At 55.3% G+C, this 17,571-nt stretch overlaps 2 long non-coding RNA genes across 6 annotated transcripts; both read right to left on the bottom strand.

Annotated features, from left to right (window-relative positions):
* Nucleotides 1-1,426: 1,426 nt before the first annotated feature.
* LOC311188647 lies at nucleotides 1,427-7,453 on the bottom strand. Of its 3 annotated transcripts, XR_014617123.1 has the most exons (5): nucleotides 7,328-7,453; nucleotides 5,552-6,008; nucleotides 3,464-3,701; nucleotides 2,599-2,695; nucleotides 1,427-1,745 (listed from the first exon to the last, which is right to left on the bottom strand). It is a non-coding gene; the product is annotated as an uncharacterized lncRNA (long non-coding RNA). The 3 variants fall into 3 exon arrangements; XR_014617124.1 differs by lacking the exons at nucleotides 5,552-6,008; nucleotides 7,328-7,453 and adding an exon at nucleotides 4,887-5,473; XR_014617125.1 differs by lacking the exons at nucleotides 5,552-6,008; nucleotides 7,328-7,453 and having other exon boundaries at nucleotides 3,464-4,605.
* Nucleotides 7,454-9,633: 2,180 nt separating this feature from the next.
* On the bottom strand, nucleotides 9,634-15,651 carry LOC311188541. Of its 3 annotated transcripts, XR_014617116.1 has the most exons (5): nucleotides 15,526-15,651; nucleotides 13,751-14,207; nucleotides 11,663-11,900; nucleotides 10,798-10,894; nucleotides 9,634-9,946 (listed from the first exon to the last, which is right to left on the bottom strand). It is a non-coding gene; the product is annotated as an uncharacterized lncRNA (long non-coding RNA). The 3 variants fall into 3 exon arrangements; XR_014617117.1 differs by lacking the exons at nucleotides 13,751-14,207; nucleotides 15,526-15,651 and adding an exon at nucleotides 13,086-13,739; XR_014617118.1 differs by lacking the exons at nucleotides 13,751-14,207; nucleotides 15,526-15,651 and having other exon boundaries at nucleotides 11,663-13,037.
* Nucleotides 15,652-17,571: the final 1,920 nt, after the last annotated feature.

Below are 17,571 nucleotides of genomic sequence, written 5' to 3'. Positions count from 1 at the left end.
GCGCCCCTCCTCCCAAAATCTGACCCCCCCCGAGGGAGTCCCATCACCTTCGAGGGTTCCCCGGACCTGACAGTGCCCCGGCCGACCCCGCGACGGGCGAAGGAAACCCCGCCTCCCCGGGAGGGAACTTTCGGAACGCTGCGGCTTCCGTGCGCTGCGCCACCCAGGCGCAGTACCGCTGCGTGTCCGCAAGGCGGCAGCACCGAGCGATCCCGCGAGGGGGAGGGGGGGGGGCGGTACCGGCGCCTCTCCGGGAGGGAGCGTCCGGTGACCTCACAGCTTCCCCGTCCGGGAAGCTAAGCAGGTACCAGCTCGGTCAGCGCCCGGATGGGCGACCTCACCCCGTGTTCGAATCCCCGCACATGACAGTGACCCCCCCCCCCCGCGCGCCCCCTCCCAAAATCTGCCCCCCCGAGGGAGTCCCATCGCCTTCGGGGGTTCCCCGGACCTGACAGTGCCCCGGCCGACCCCGCGACGGGCGGCGGAACCCCCCCCTCACCGGGAGGGAGCGGCCGCCCCGCAATGGCGGCGTCCCTCGTTAAAGCGCCCTGCCGCTCGCGCTGCGCCGCCCGGCCGCAGTCCGCACGCAGCGGGCTCTGCGCGCACCCGCGCAGGAACGCGGCGAGTGTGCACGGAGGCAGCAGAACGCGGCGGCTTCCGTGCGCTGCGCCACCCGGGCGCAGTACCGCTGCGTGTCCGCAAGGCGGCAGCACCGAGGACCCCCGTGTTCGAATCCCCGCTCGGGCCTTTCCGCCAGTGCTCGTATCTCTCCGCCTCTGCTCGTATCTCTCCGCCTCTGCTCGTATCTCTCCGCCTCTGCTCGGCCCTTTTCGGCTCCCCCTGCCCCACTAATTACCCGTCTGCCGCTGACCTGCGCTCATTAACAACCCCCCATCTCCTCCAGCGAATTCAACCCCCCTCCCAACTCTACTGCGACCCCTCTGAGAGCCCTCGAACCCCACCCTGGCCCCTGACCCCCTAGAAGACCCCCGAAGGAACCCCCAACACCCCAAAAATAGACCCTAGAGAGACCCCCCCAGAACCCCTCAGAGACACACCCCCCCCCAAAGAGCCCCCCCACGATCCCCTAAAAAGGCCCTTAGGGCCCCCCAACTCCCCAAAGAGCCCCCCCAAAAAACCCAGACCCCCCAAACAGACCCCATAAAGAACCCTAACCACCCCCCAAAAAACCTGAGACTCCTTAAAGACGCCCCCAAGCCCCTCACATCCCCCCCAAAATGAGACCCCATAAAGATCCCCTCAAAGAACCCCACACCCCCCCTTAGAGACCCCCCCCCAAAAGCCCTAGACCCCACCAAAAAGAGACCCTGTAAAGACCCCATAGTCCCCCAAAAAGAGCCAACCGCCCTGACTCAGCTGCTGCCAGCCCCATCGATGGAAAGATGCCACAACAACAGTGGCCTTGGCCACGCTTTCTTGGAAACAACTGGTTCCCTCATCACCTCTGAATAATAAAAATTCTAAGGCATTTTACAACAATGTCCAATACAACAGTAAACTGCTGCCAAGTATAACCCAGAAAATTGTCAGCCGATTCTCCTCTGTCGAAACCGTTGCCAGCTTTGGGCTGAGATGCCTCCAAGGTTTGGTCACCTTCGTCTTCAGCCAACATTGCCAAGTCTCTTGGCTGTTCTTCTGGATCCCCTGGAAGAAGACTGGTAGACTGCCTGGAGAAGTGACTCAATCTGCTCTTCTGTTAGTCTTTCCTCACTTTCTTCCACCATCTGCAGGTCAAAAACCAATACATTGTTATTCAATCCATACTTCCTTCCTCAGCTCCAAACAGGAAGACTCGGCCCCAGTAAATACTGCTTTCAATGGATGCAAGACGTAGCCTGAACTCATCACAAAAGCATTTTACAAAGTGGAACTCTTGTAATATTGATAACAACACAAAACAAAAAAGCTCCCTTGTTAGCCACGACAGCTGGCATGCCACAGTGAGACCCTGCTTCTGTTACAAGGAGAACACCACGCTCAGAACAGGCTTTCCTCCTAAAGCCTCTCAGCCTAAGAAAAACCAAACCAAAATACCCAAAGAATTCCCACAAACTAGAAACCCCCACAAAGCCCAAAAACCAAAGAAGCCACAAACCCCCATTAAAGACACACACAAACCCCAGACCCCACAAGAAAAGCTGCGGGAACTCAAAACACCACAGAAGCCCCTAGCCCTCCCCCAAACCCGCAACCCACAGAACCCCAAAGCCTTCAAAAGGCAGAGAACCAAAACCCCCCCTTAGAACCCCAGTTAAAAAAAACAAACCAACAGAAAAACCTCACAAGCCCACACTAACCCCACAAATCCCAGACCCTGTAAAAAAACCAACCCACCCAACCCCTATAGCCACAAAAACCAGGAAAAAAGAAAAAAAAAAAATCAGTAAAACTACAAACACCTTACCAACCTCCTTGGCTCATTTTCTGAGAGGAGCCTGCACCAGCAGACAGACTAACACATTTTACTCCTAAACTCGGTTCTCTGCGTTCTTTCTCTGCCCCTTCTCTACATCCTTTTCTTTCAACTTCCTCTTCCTACCCACAAGGCTGTCTAAACCAATGGATAGAAACACTAACCCAGGTAACAGTACATCCAGTTCAGATAAAGGCAATGAAATCACCAGCGCCAATACTACGACCTTCTTACAGGTACCACAAGCTCCCAAGAACTCACCTGTAACAGGAAAAGAGGAGAAACCATAGAGACCTTAAATGCAATACGCCAAAACCCGAAAGAGACTTATTCTTGTATATTGAATGTTAAAATCACATGCATAATTACTGAATTCTTTACAGCTGAAAAAATATTTTTAGAAGACGACCCTGACAGTCTACCTGCAACTGCTGCAAGATGTCTATAATAAACCCCCACAATTTTCTGTAATTAAAAAAAAAACAAAACAAAAAAAAAACCAGGAAAGAATGCAATCAATCATCCAGGTAATTCTGAGTTAACTGATGCCCTGAATGGGACAAGTCGAACCCAAGCTAACACCAGCCAGTTTACTGCAATGCTTGTCTAGCATACACGTATATAAATCAAAATGACATGTGGCTAGAGGCCAGGTGCAAAAAAAATAAGACATTTGCACACCACAGCAGACAACCTGCCGAGGGCCACGATATGATATGCTGCAGCAGAGTCTTGTGGCTGTTCGCTCAAACACGCTGGTGGAATAGTCTGCATAACCGGCCCTGGGCACGATTTACATGGGGTTTTCTAAGCTATGCCTGATGTGGCTAAGGGATTTTTACTGGGCAATCCTGGTTTAAGACCAGTCTCGGCTCCTAAGGAATGCCAGCCAACAAAGATGTTTTCAGCCGTTAACAAGAGGAACAGAAATCCAACGACGAGCTGCTGCTTTTAAAACGTGGAGTCATCATTGTGACAAATGGCACCACACAGATCTCTGTTAACACATTTGTAGACAAAGTGGAAGACCTGGGGTTGGGGACAGCTGTGCAACTCAGCCTTCATTTCCCGAGGGCAGGTATGCTCCGTCAGCTGCTGCCAGGTGTCGTCGACAACAAGAAACGGGCTGCACTCTGCCGGCTTGTCCACCTCGAACTTCTCAGCGCAGAGCTGGCGAACATCTTCGGTGGTTATAGACAGTCTCACCAGGAAAGATCTTTCCTGTACATCCACAGTACACTCCCTGGAACGCAACATGAAGGTGGTTCTGTAGAATGAGAAAACACACATCAGCAACTCAAAAACCCCAACAGCTGAAGCGTCAGCAACAAACCTGTCCCCACACTGAGACTCACCCCCGCGATTCCCACGCCCGACAGCCACCTCGCCAACTGCAATACTGGTGGCAAAACTGTGGCAAGCGGAACAGAAATTCCTAAGCCAACACCCTCCTTTCCTCATATTACACTCTAACCCTGCAATTACAGCCAAACAGGACTTGTCCTGCCGAGCAAAACCAGGAAACAAAATGCAGTGAGGCTAAGCAATGTCTGAGGCAGCAGGGTCGAGAGATGGTGCTGCTGCACTACTGCCACAAAACAGGCACCTCCTATGGCCGTGTCAGTCAGAAGGAATAAGAAAAAAGCCTCTGCCAGTGGCAGCAAACGGTGCTGATCCCCAAGTTACTGCGTGATAAGCCATCTGCATTCTTATGCTGCAGCACGCAAAGTGTTTTAGGGTGCTTCAGTCCAGTCAGGACACTTTCATTGCATTAAACCGGTGACAATCTGGGGTCCGAGCCCGATTTAACCGGCTTTCCCGTGACAGCTTTTTTTCTTTTTTACAGTAAGGCTTAGAGGGAAGCAGAAAGAAAGCTTCCTCGGCAACATTAGGCTAAACCCTAATGGCAAAAGCCTCGTGGCAAAAGCTGGACCTTTTTTCTGTGTTGAAACTGACATGTTCTTACAACTCCGATAACATGGAAAAAGTCTAAGTGCACCCTACAAGGAAATGCAGTTCTACCTTTCAGAAAGCACTTAAAGAGGAAAAAAAACCAAGCAACAACTGGGGGAAAAGCAACCACAAACATCTTTTGAACACATGAACAAAGCAAGCTGCTGTAGTGTGCTTTTTTAAAAAAAAAAAGACATTAACTGTGGTTACAGACTGAAAAAGATACAATTAAAGGAAGTGGAAAAATGGCACAGTGAGAAAGACCTGTTTATCAACTCAGCGGGTGCCAATGTCTGTATGCTAAACCAATCAGGCACGCTAAATCACAATGGCAAAGATGTACATTGCACAAAAGCAAGCCAGCAAAAGCTACCATTGAGAAGGTGGTTCTACCACTTAAGTTCCAAGAAGCACTCTTATCTTTAACAAAGTATTTTTACAGCTTGCAAACTGAAACACTGAAGCTTTGCAGCAGCATTTAAACGAGGTCAGGACTGACCCTGACGAAACAGGGCCTATCCGTTTCTGTTACCGGGGTGAAGCAATTATGAAAAATCAGCCCTAGAGGAGGAAAATCAAGCTGCAGTTTTAGTTCCTAATGTATGTAACACACAGATGTTTTTAAAAGCACGCGCTTTAGACAGACGGGACTGCTTCGAGAAGAGGCTGAAGCTCCCACAAGCACTCCTAACATATACTAAGTATCAAAGTTATTTATGGAGCGGCAGAAAATTGTACTCAATCATCCTCACAATATGGCATGTTTTGCCTTTTCATCCTAGAGACGGAGGGAGGATGAAGGCCTTCCGGGGTCCGAGAGCTGATAAAACTGCAGGAGCCCATCACAAGTGTAGCTACCACATTGTTAAGTCACGATGACTCCCCCTGCTCGATCGAAAATATCTCACCTCATAAGGCAGAGTCCATCAGTAGATTCCCAGGTCACACAGGCCTGCACTCTGCGAGCTGAACAGCTTTCTGTACTTCCACTTTACAGCGGAACCATGAGACTCTCTTGTTATGCTACTGATGTTGCCAACTTTAGGACCACCCTTGGATGGATTTCTACTCCAACAATGTCATCAAAATCTGCGCTGTGAAGAAGAACCCACCTTCCCTAGTCCTTTGCTTCATTTTAAGAAAAATAAACGAATGACAGGTTACCTTCTCCATGCAGAAAACACAGATCCATCGATTCCACCACGTACTCAACTTCAGTATCCAGCTCCAGCATGTCACACCTACTCACCCAGTGTGATAACACAGTCAAGAAGTCATCATTTTCATTCAGCCTCCCTGAGACAAAGGGAATAGAGACAGTCAGAGACAAACTGCGCTTTCCTTACCAGCCTCACCGTTTGAAAGGAAAGTGTTGCTTCGCTGCCTTCGCTGAGAAGTACATCTGTATTACTCTAGATCCTCCTGTAACCAGTGCGCAGCAAAGTGGGTGTCACCTGACACTGGCTGGACAGGACGCCAATGCCAGCTTCGTCCCATACTCTCTAGCGAGCGCAAATCCGACGATGCACACTTTGAGGCGTGCTCTCCTCAGGCAGCAACTCTGTCTTCTACAGGATCTGCTGGAGATGCCCCTCGTTTCATGAACTGCTGCCAACAGCACCTGCATTTATGGAGAATAAAGCATATTCAAGGGTCAGCTTGCTGCCTGGGACAGTGAGATATAGAATGAAAAAAAAAAAAAAAGAACACCAGACAACAGGCTAGAGAAATTTTTGGAGAAAACAAGACAGGTGCAGATCACGACAAAGAGATGGAAAAGGAAAGTAACTGCAGTGGCCTGCAGGACAGAGATGGAAGACGAAAAAAGGAGGAAGAGAAAGCAGGAAAAAAGCACAGAGAGAAAAAGAAAAGGGAGAGGGAGATGAAGAAAGGGAAAGGGAGAGAAGAAAAGGGAGCAGGACAGTAGAATAGAGAAGTACAGGCAAGGGGAAAAAAAAAAAAAATCAGAGGAGTAGTAAGAAAGGGCAGGGGTCAGTGGAGGGCTGGGAAGGACCAAGACTCACAAGAAGGACAACAGGTTCTGGATGGGTAACCACCCAACTCTTAAACTTTTGGGGACTTAATGGGTACAAGGTATCCAAGAAGAAAGCTCAAATAGCAAGCCAAACAGTAATGTCTCCAATGGGCTTGGACATTTCACAAGGGCAACAAAGGCTGACAAGGAAACAAAAGGCAGAGCAGAACCTGTGCTCCATTTTCATTTACCATAAAAAATTATAGAAACCCCGCGAGCCACGGAACCCCCAAAAACCCAATTAAAACCACAAAAGAAACCCAAACCAGAAAACCAACAAAAGACCAGAGCAAAATAACCACCGAGCCGAAGAAACCAGCAAACCCGGAAACCCCAGACACCACAAGAACCCCCGATAACCACTGAACGCCACAGCAGCCACAAGAGAAGCCCTAAGCCCTCCTCTGCCAAAACAGCCCCGCGAGACAGAAAACCCACAAGCCGCAACTAGAGAGAGACACAGACCCACGCAAACCCCCAAATCCCCCCAAACCTGCCAGCCCCGCGGCCCGGACACGCTCAGACTGACCGGAAGAGTCCAGTCGCGCCCCGCCCCGCCGGCCCCTTCGGTGCCCCGTGTCTCCCGTGCCGGCTGCTCGGGGAACGGGAGCTCTGGCCCGGCCGCACCCCCAAGCCCCCGCCGCGGCCCCCTCCGCGCACTGCCCGCGCGGCGCGGAGCCCCCCCTCCCGGCCCAGACACCCCGCCGGACGCCGCGGAGACACGTCCCGGCACGGACCGGCGCCGGCAGAAGGCCGGCCGCGGCTGGGGGGGGGTGGAAGGCGCGGCGCCTCGCCGCCCGCGCGCCCCGCACCGACCCCCGGCCCGCCGCGACCACTCGCGCCGCGACCCGCCGACCGCCCGGCCCCGGCCGACCCCGCGACGGGCGGCGGAACCGGAGCCTCACCGGGAGGGAGCGCCGGCATCCCGACGGGCCCCCTCATCGCCCCGGAAAGCACGGGCAGGCTCCTCGTGGCAGCTCCGCGGTTATACTGCCCGGAAAGGAGCGGGGCATGCCGGCATATACTGCCCCGGAAAGGAGCGGGGCATGCCGGGATATACTCCCCCGCAAGGGAGCGGGGCATGGCGGCGCCCATCTCCGTGCGGCTCCGGCGGAAAAATGGCCGCCGGAGGACTTCCGGGCATGGCGGCGCCCATCTCCGTACGGCTCCGGCGGTTAAATGGCGACCGAGGGGCTTCCGGGCATGGCGGCGCCCATCTCCGTGCGGCTACGGCGGAAAAATGGCCGCCGGGGGGCTTCCGGGCATGGCGGCGCCCATCTCCGTGCGGCTCCGGCGGTTAAAAGGCGGCCGGGGGGCCTTCCGGGCATGGCGGCGCCCATCTCCGTGCGGCTACGGCGGAAAAATGGCCGCCGGGGGGCTTCCGGGCATGGCGGCGCCCATCTCCGTACGGCTCCGGCGGTTAAAAGGCGGCCGGGGGGCTTCCGGGCATGGCGGCGCCCATCTCCGTGCGGCTCCGGCGGAAAAATGGCCGCCGGGGGGCTTCCGGGCATGGCGGCGCCCATCTCCGTGCGGCTCCGGCGGTTAAAAGGCGGCCGGGGGGCTTCCGAGCATGGCGGCGCCCATCTCCGTGCGGCTCCGACGGAAAAATGGCCGCCGGGGGGCTTCCGGGCCCCCGTTTGGGGGCGCGAGCTTGGGGGGGGGCTACACAGCACAGCTGCCCCGTTCGGGAAGCTAAGCAGGGACCAGTTCGGTCAGCGCCCGGATGGGCGACCTCCCCCCGTCTTCGAATCCCCGCACCTAACAGTGCCCCCGCCACGTGCGCCCCTCCTCCCAAAATCTGACCCCCCCCGAGGGAGTCCCATCACCTTCGAGGGTTCCCCGGACCTGACAGTGCCCCGGCCGACCCCGCGACGGGCGAAGGAAACCCCGCCTCCCCGGGAGGGAACTTTCGGAACGCTGCGGCTTCCGTGCGCTGCGCCACCCAGGCGCAGTACCGCTGCGTGTCCGCAAGGCGGCAGCACCGAGCGATCCCGCGAGGGGGAGGGGGGGGGGCGGTACCGGCGCCTCTCCGGGAGGGAGCGTCCGGTGACCTCACAGCTTCCCCGTCCGGGAAGCTAAGCAGGTACCAGCTCGGTCAGCGCCCGGATGGGCGACCTCACCCCGTGTTCGAATCCCCGCACATGACAGTGACCCCCCCCCCCCGCGCGCCCCCTCCCAAAATCTGCCCCCCCGAGGGAGTCCCATCGCCTTCGGGGGTTCCCCGGACCTGACAGTGCCCCGGCCGACCCCGCGACGGGCGGCGGAACCCCCCCCTCACCGGGAGGGAGCGGCCGCCCCGCAATGGCGGCGTCCCTCGTTAAAGCGCCCTGCCGCTCGCGCTGCGCCGCCCGGCCGCAGTCCGCACGCAGCGGGCTCTGCGCGCACCCGCGCAGGAACGCGGCGAGTGTGCACGGAGGCAGCAGAACGCGGCGGCTTCCGTGCGCTGCGCCACCCGGGCGCAGTACCGCTGCGTGTCCGCAAGGCGGCAGCACCGAGGACCCCCGTGTTCGAATCCCCGCTCGGGCCTTTCCGCCAGTGCTCGGGCCTTTCCGCCAGTGCTCGTATCTCTCCGCCTCTGCTCGTATCTCTCCGCCTCTGCTCGGCCCTTTTCGGCTCCCCCTGCCCCACTAATTACCCGTCTGCCGCTGACCTGCGCTCATTAACAACCCCCCATCTCCTCCAGCGAATTCAACCCCCCTCCCAACTCTACTGCGACCCCTCTGAGAGCCCTCGAACCCCACCCTGGCCCCTGACCCCCTAGAAGACCCCCGAAGGAACCCCCAACACCCCAAAAATAGACCCTAGAGAGACCCCCCCAGAACCCCTCAGAGACACACCCCCCCCCAAAGAGCCCCCCCACGATCCCCTAAAAAGGCCCTTAGGGCCCCCCAACTCCCCAAAGAGCCCCCCCAAAAAACCCAGACCCCCCAAACAGACCCCATAAAGAACCCTAACCACCCCCCAAAAAACCTGAGACTCCTTAAAGACGCCCCCAAGCCCCTCACATCCCCCCCAAAATGAGACCCCATAAAGATCCCCTCAAAGAACCCCACACCCCCCCTTAGAGACCCCCCCCCAAAAGCCCTAGACCCCACCAAAAAGAGACCCTGTAAAGACCCCATAGTCCCCCAAAAAGAGCCAACCGCCCTGACTCAGCTGCTGCCAGCCCCATCGATGGAAAGATGCCACAACAACAGTGGCCTTGGCCACGCTTTCTTGGAAACAACTGGTTCCCTCATCACCTCTGAATAATAAAAATTCTAAGGCATTTTACAACAATGTCCAATACAACAGTAAACTGCTGCCAAGTATAACCCAGAAAATTGTTAGCCGATTCTCCTCTGTCGAAACCGTTGCCAGCTTTGGGCTGAGATGCCTCCAAGGTTTGGTCACCTTCGTCTTCAGCCAACATTGCCAAGTCTCTTGGCTGTTCTTCTGGATCCCCTGGAAGAAGACTGGTAGACTGCCTGGAGAAGTGACTCAATCTGCTCTTCTGTTAGTCTTTCCTCACTTTCTTCCACCATCTGCAGGTCAAAAACCAATACATTGTTATTCAATCCATACTTCCTTCCTCAGCTCCAAACAGGAAGACTCGGCCCCAGTAAATACTGCTTTCAATGGATGCAAGACGTAGCCTGAACTCATCACAAAAGCATTTTACAAAGTGGAACTCTTGTAATATTGATAACAACACAAAACAAAAAAGCTCCCTTGTTAGCCACGACAGCTGGCATGCCACAGTGAGACCCTGCTTCTGTTACAAGGAGAACACCACGCTCAGAACAGGCTTTCCTCCTAAAGCCTCTCAGCCTAAGAAAAACCAAACCAAAATACCCAAAGAATTCCCACAAACTAGAAACCCCCACAAAGCCCAAAAACCAAAGAAGCCACAAACCCCCATTAAAGACACACACAAACCCCAGACCCCACAAGAAAAGCTGCGGGAACTCAAAACACCACAGAAGCCCCTAGCCCTCCCCCAAACCCGCAACCCACAGAACCCCAAAGCCTTCAAAAGGCAGAGAACCAAAACCCCCCCTTAGAACCCCAGTTAAAAAAAACAAACCAACAGAAAAACCTCACAAGCCCACACTAACCCCACAAATCCCAGACCCTGTAAAAAAACCAACCCACCCAACCCCTATAGCCACAAAAACCAGGAAAAAAGAAAAAAAAAATCAGTAAAACTACAAACACCTTACCAACCTCCTTGGCTCATTTTCTGAGAGGAGCCTGCACCAGCAGACAGACTAACACATTTTACTCCTAAACTCGGTTCTCTGCGTTCTTTCTCTGCCCCTTCTCTACATCCTTTTCTTTCAACTTCCTCTTCCTACCCACAAGGCTGTCTAAACCAATGGATAGAAACACTAACCCAGGTAACAGTACATCCAGTTCAGATAAAGGCAATGAAATCACCAGCGCCAATACTACGACCTTCTTACAGGTACCACAAGCTCCCAAGAACTCACCTGTAACAGGAAAAGAGGAGAAACCATAGAGACCTTAAATGCAATACGCCAAAACCCGAAAGAGACTTATTCTTGTATATTGAATGTTAAAATCACATGCATAATTACTGAATTCTTTACAGCTGAAAAAATATTTTTAGAAGACGACCCTGACAGTCTACCTGCAACTGCTGCAAGATGTCTATAATAAACCCCCACAATTTTCTGTAATTAAAAACAAACAAACAAAAAAAAAAAACCAGGAAAGAATGCAATCAATCATCCAGGTAATTCTGAGTTAACTGATGCCCTGAATGGGACAAGTCGAACCCAAGCTAACACCAGCCAGTTTACTGCAATGCTTGTCTAGCATACACGTATATAAATCAAAATGACATGTGGCTAGAGGCCAGGTGCAAAAAAAATAAGACATTTGCACACCACAGCAGACAACCTGCCGAGGGCCACGATATGATATGCTGCAGCAGAGTCTTGTGGCTGTTCGCTCAAACACGCTGGTGGAATAGTCTGCATAACCGGCCCTGTGCACGATTTACATGGGGTTTTCTAAGCTATGCCTGATGTGGCTAAGGGATTTTTACTGGGCAATCCTGGTTTAAGACCAGTCTCGGCTCCTAAGGAATGCCAGCCAACAAAGATGTTTTCAGCCGTTAACAAGAGGAACAGAAATCCAACGACGAGCTGCTGCTTTTAAAACGTGGAGTCATCATTGTGACAAATGGCACCACACAGATCTCTGTTAACACATTTGTAGACAAAGTGGAAGACCTGGGGTTGGGGACAGCTGTGCAACTCAGCCTTCATTTCCCGAGGGCAGGTATGCTCCGTCAGCTGCTGCCAGGTGTCGTCGACAACAAGAAACGGGCTGCACTCTGCCGGCTTGTCCACCTCGAACTTCTCAGCGCAGAGCTGGCGAACATCTTCGGTGGTTATAGACAGTCTCACCAGGAAAGATCTTTCCTGTACATCCACAGTACACTCCCTGGAACGCAACATGAAGGTGGTTCTGTAGAATGAGAAAACACACATCAGCAACTCAAAAACCCCAACAGCTGAAGCGTCAGCAACAAACCTGTCCCCACACTGAGACTCACCCCCGCGATTCCCACGCCCGACAGCCACCTCGCCAACTGCAATACTGGTGGCAAAACTGTGGCAAGCGGAACAGAAATTCCTAAGCCAACACCCTCCTTTCCTCATATTACACTCTAACCCTGCAATTACAGCCAAACAGGACTTGTCCTGCCGAGCAAAACCAGGAAACAAAATGCAGTGAGGCTAAGCAATGTCTGAGGCAGCAGGGTCGAGAGATGGTGCTGCTGCACTACTGCCACAAAACAGGCACCTCCTATGGCCGTGTCAGTCAGAAGGAATAAGAAAAAAGCCTCTGCCAGTGGCAGCAAACGGTGCTGATCCCCAAGTTACTGCGTGATAAGCCATCTGCATTCTTATGCTGCAGCACGCAAAGTGTTTTAGGGTGCTTCAGTCCAGTCAGGACACTTTCATTGCATTAAACCGGTGACAATCTGGGGTCCGAGCCCGATTTAACCGGCTTTCCCATGACAGCTTTTTTTCTTTTTTACAGTAAGGCTTAGAGGGAAGCAGAAAGAAAGCTTCCTCGGCAACATTAGGCTAAACCCTAATGGCAAAAGCCTCGTGGCAAAAGCTGGACCTTTTTTCTGTGTTGAAACTGACATGTTCTTACAACTCCGATAACATGGAAAAAGTCTAAGTGCACCCTACAAGGAAATGCAGTTCTACCTTTCAGAAAGCACTTAAAGAGGAAAAAAAACCAAGCAACAACTGGGGGAAAAGCAACCACAAACATCTTTTGAACACATGAACAAAGCAAGCTGCTGTAGTGTGCTTTTTTAAAAAAAAAAAGACATTAACTGTGGTTACAGACTGAAAAAGATACAATTAAAGGAAGTGGAAAAATGGCACAGTGAGAAAGACCTGTTTATCAACTCAGCGGGTGCCAATGTCTGTCTGCTAAACCAATCAGGCACGCTAAATCACAATGGCAAAGATGTACATTGCACAAAAGCAAGCCAGCAAAAGCTACCATTGAGAAGGTGGTTCTACCACTTAAGTTCCAAGAAGCACTCTTATCTTTAACAAAGTATTTTTACAGCTTGCAAACTGAAACACTGAAGCTTTGCAGCAGCATTTAAACGAGGTCAGGACTGACCCTGACGAAACAGGGCCTATCCGTTTCTGTTACCGGGGTGAAGCAATTATGAAAAATCAGCCCTAGAGGAGGAAAATCAAGCTGCAGTTTTAGTTCCTAATGTATGTAACACACAGATGTTTTTAAAAGCACGCGCTTTAGACAGACGGGACTGCTTCGAGAAGAGGCTGAAGCTCCCACAAGCACTCCTAACATATACTAAGTATCAAAGTTATTTATGGAGCGGCAGAAAATTGTACTCAATCATCCTCACAATATGGCATGTTTTGCCTTTTCATCCTAGAGACGGAGGGAGGATGAAGGCCTTCCGGGGTCCGACAGCTGATAAAACTGCAGGAGCCCATCACAAGTGTAGCTACCACATTGTTAAGTCACGATGACTCCCCCTGCTCGATCGAAAATATCTCACCTCATAAGGCAGAGTCCATCAGTAGATTCCCAGGTCACACAGGCCTGCACTCTGCGAGCTGAACAGCTTTCTGTACTTCCACTTTACAGCGGAACCATGAGACTCTCTTGTTATGCTACTGATGTTGCCAACTTTAGGACCACCCTTGGATGGATTTCTACTCCAACAATGTCATCAAAATCTGCGCTGTGAAGAAGAACCCACCTTCCCTAGTCCTTTGCTTCATTTTAAGAAAAATAAACGAATGACAGGTTACCTTCTCCATGCAGAAAACACAGATCCATCGATTCCACCACGTACTCAACTTCAGTATCCAGCTCCAGCATGTCACACCTACTCACCCAGTGTGATAACACAGTCAAGAAGTCATCATTTTCATTCAGCCTCCCTGAGACAAAGGGAATAGAGACAGTCAGAGACAAACTGCGCTTTCCTTACCAGCCTCACCGTTTGAAAGGAAAGTGTTGCTTCGCTGCCTTCGCTGAGAAGTACATCTGTATTACTCTAGATCCTCCTGTAACCAGTGCGCAGCAAAGTGGGTGTCACCTGACACTGGCTGGACAGGACGCCAATGCCAGCTTCGTCCCATACTCTCTAGCGAGCGCAAATCCGACGATGCACACTTTGAGGCGTGCTCTCCTCAGGCAGCAACTCTGTCTTCTACAGGATCTGCTGGAGATGCCCCTCGTTTCATGAACTGCTGCCAACAGCACCTGCATTTATGGAGAATAAAGCATATTCAAGGGCCAGCTTGCTGTCTGGGACAGTGAGATATAGAATGAAAAAAAAAAAAAAAGAACACCAGACAACAGGCTAGAGAAATTTTTGGAGAAAACAAGACAGGTGCAGATCACGACAAAGAGATGGAAAAGGAAAGTAACTGCAGTGGCCTGCAGGACAGAGATGGAAGACGAAAAAAGGAGGAAGAGAAAGCAGGAAAAAAGCACAGAGAGAAAAAGAAAAGGGAGAGGGAGATGAAGAAAGAGAAAGGGAGAGAAGAAAAGGGAGCAGGACAGCACAATAGAGAAGTACAGGCAAGGGGAAAAAAAAAAAAATCAGAGGAGTAGTAAGAAAGGGCAGGGGTCAGTGGAGGGCTGGGAAGGACCAAGACTCACAAGAAGGACAACAGGTTCTGGATGGGTAACCACCCAACTCTTAAACTTTTGGGGACTTAATGGGTACAAGGTATCCAAGAAGAAAGCTCAAATAGCAAGCCAAACAGTAATGTCTCCAATGGGCTTGGACATTTCACAAGGGCAACAAAGGCTGACAAGGAAACAAAAGGCAGAGCAGAACCTGTGCTCCATTTTCATTTACCATAAAAAATTATAGAAACCCCGCGAGCCACGGAACCCCCAAAAACCCAATTAAAACCACAAAAGAAACCCAAACCAGAAAACCAACAAAAGACCAGAGCAAAATAACCACCGAGCCGAAGAAACCAGCAAACCCGGAAACCCCAGACACCACAAGAACCCCCGATAACCACTGAACGCCACAGCAGCCACAAGAGAAGCCCTAAGCCCTCCTCTGCCAAAACAGCCCCGCGAGACAGAAAACCCACAAGCCGCAACTAGAGAGAGACACAGACCCACGCAAACCCCCAAATCCCCCCAAACCTGCCAGCCCCGCGGCCCGGACACGCTCAGACTGACCGGAAGAGTCCAGTCGCGCCCCGCCCCGCCGGCCCCTTCGGTGCCCCGTGTCTCCCGTGCCGGCTGCTCGGGGAACGGGAGCTCTGGCCCGGCCGCACCCCCAAGCCCCCGCCGCGGCCCCCTCCGCGCACTGCCCGCGCGGCGCGGAGCCCCCCCTCCCGGCCCAGACACCCCGCCGGACGCCGCGGAGACACGTCCCGGCACGGACCGGCGCCGGCAGAAGGCCGGCCGCGGCTGGGGGGGGGTGGAAGGCGCGGCGCCTCGCCGCCCGCGCGCCCCGCACCGACCCCCGGCCCGCCGCGACCACTCGCGCCGCGACCCGCCGACCGCCCGGCCCCGGCCGACCCCGCGACGGGCGGCGGAACCGGAGCCTCACCGGGAGGGAGCGCCGGCATCCCGACGGGCCCCCTCATCGCCCCGGAAAGCACGGGCAGGCTCCTCGTGGCAGCTCCGCGGTTATACTGCCCGGAAAGGAGCGGGGCATGCCGGCATATACTGCCCCGGAAAGGAGCGGGGCATGCCGGGATATACTCCCCCGCAAGGGAGCGGGGCATGGCGGCGCCCATCTCCGTGCGGCTACGGCGGAAAAATGGCCGCCGGAGGACTTCCGGGCATGGCGGCGCCCATCTCCGTACGGCTCCGGCGGTTAAATGGCGACCGAGGGGCTTCCGGGCATGGCGGCGCCCATCTCCGTGCGGCTCCGGCGGAAAAATGGCCGCCGGGGGGCTTCCGGGCATGGCGGCGCCCATCTCCGTGCGGCTCCGGCGGTTAAAAGGCGGCCGGGGGGCCTTCCGGGCATGGCGGCGCCCATCTCCGTGCGGCTACGGCGGAAAAATGGCCGCCGGGGGGCTTCCGGGCATGGCGGCGCCCATCTCCGTACGGCTCCGGCGGTTAAAAGGCGGCCGGGGGGCTTCCGGGCATGGCGGCGCCCATCTCCGTGCGGCTCCGGCGGAAAAATGGCCGCCGGGGGGCTTCCGGGCATGGCGGCGCCCATCTCCGTGCGGCTCCGGCGGTTAAAAGGCGGCCGGGGGGCTTCCGAGCATGGCGGCGCCCATCTCCGTGCGGCTCCGACGGAAAAATGGCCGCCGGGGGGCTTCCGGGCCCCCGTTTGGGGGCGCGAGCTTGGGGGGGGGCTACACAGCACAGCTGCCCCGTTCGGGAAGCTAAGCAGGGACCAGTTCGGTCAGCGCCCGGATGGGCGACCTCCCCCCGTCTTCGAATCCCCGCACCTAACAGTGCCCCCGCCACGTGCGCCCCTCCTCCCAAAATCTGACCCCCCCCGAGGGAGTCCCATCACCTTCGAGGGTTCCCCGGACCTGACAGTGCCCCGGCCGACCCCGCGACGGGCGAAGGAAACCCCGCCTCCCCGGGAGGGAACTTTCGGAACGCTGCGGCTTCCGTGCGCTGCGCCACCCGGGCGCAGTACCGCTGCGTGTCCGCAAGGCGGCAGCACCGAGCGATCCCGCGAGGGGGAGGGGGGGGGGCGGTACCGGCGCCTCTCCGGGAGGGAGCGTCCGGTGACCTCACAGCTTCCCCGTCCGGGAAGCTAAGCAGGTACCAGCTCGGTCAGCGCCCGGATGGGCGACCTCACCCCGTGTTCGAATCCCCGCACATGACAGTGACCCCCCCCCCCCGCGCGCCCCCTCCCAAAATCTGCCCCCCCGAGGGAGTCCCATCGCCTTCGGGGGTTCCCCGGACCTGACAGTGCCCCGGCCGACCCCGCGACGGGCGGCGGAACCCCCCCCTCACCGGGAGGGAGCGGCCGCCCCGCAATGGCGGCGTCCCTCGTTAAAGCGCCCTGCCGCTCGCGCTGCGCCGCCCGGCCGCAGTCCGCACGCAGCGGGCTCTGCGCGCACCCGCGCAGGAACGCGGCGAGTGTGCACGGAGGCAGCAGAACGCGGCGGCTTCCGTGCGCTGCGCCACCCGGGCGCAGTACCGCTGCGTGTCCGCAAGGCGGCAGCACCGAGGACCCCCGTGTTCGAATCCCCGCTCGGGCCTTTCCGCCAGTGCTCGGGCCTTTCCGCCAGTGCTCGTATCTCTCCGCCTCTGCTCGTATCTCTCCGCCTCTGCTCGGCCCTTTTCGGCTCCCCCTGCCCCACTAATTACCCGTCTGCCGCTGACCTGCGCTCATTAACAACCCCCCATCTCCTCCAGCGAATTCAACCCCCCTCCCAACTCTACTGCGACCCCTCTGAGAGCCCTCGAACCCCACCCTGGCCCCTGACCCCCTAGAAGACCCCCGAAGGAACCCCCAACACCCCAAAAATAGACCCTAGAGAGACCCCCCCAGAACCCCTCAGAGACACACCCCCCCCCAAAGAGCCCCCCCACGATCCCCTAAAAAGGCCCTTAGGGCCCCCCAACTCCCCAAAGAGCCCCCCCAAAAAACCCAGACCCCCCAAACAGACCCCATAAAGAACCC

Source organism: Gallinula chloropus (genome assembly GCF_964237585.1).
Source record: "Gallinula chloropus genome assembly, chromosome: 2".
NCBI lineage: Eukaryota > Metazoa > Chordata > Aves > Gruiformes > Rallidae > Gallinula > Gallinula chloropus.
Note: the sequence above shows the minus strand (reverse complement) of the source record. Positions and strands in the feature narration are given on the sequence as shown.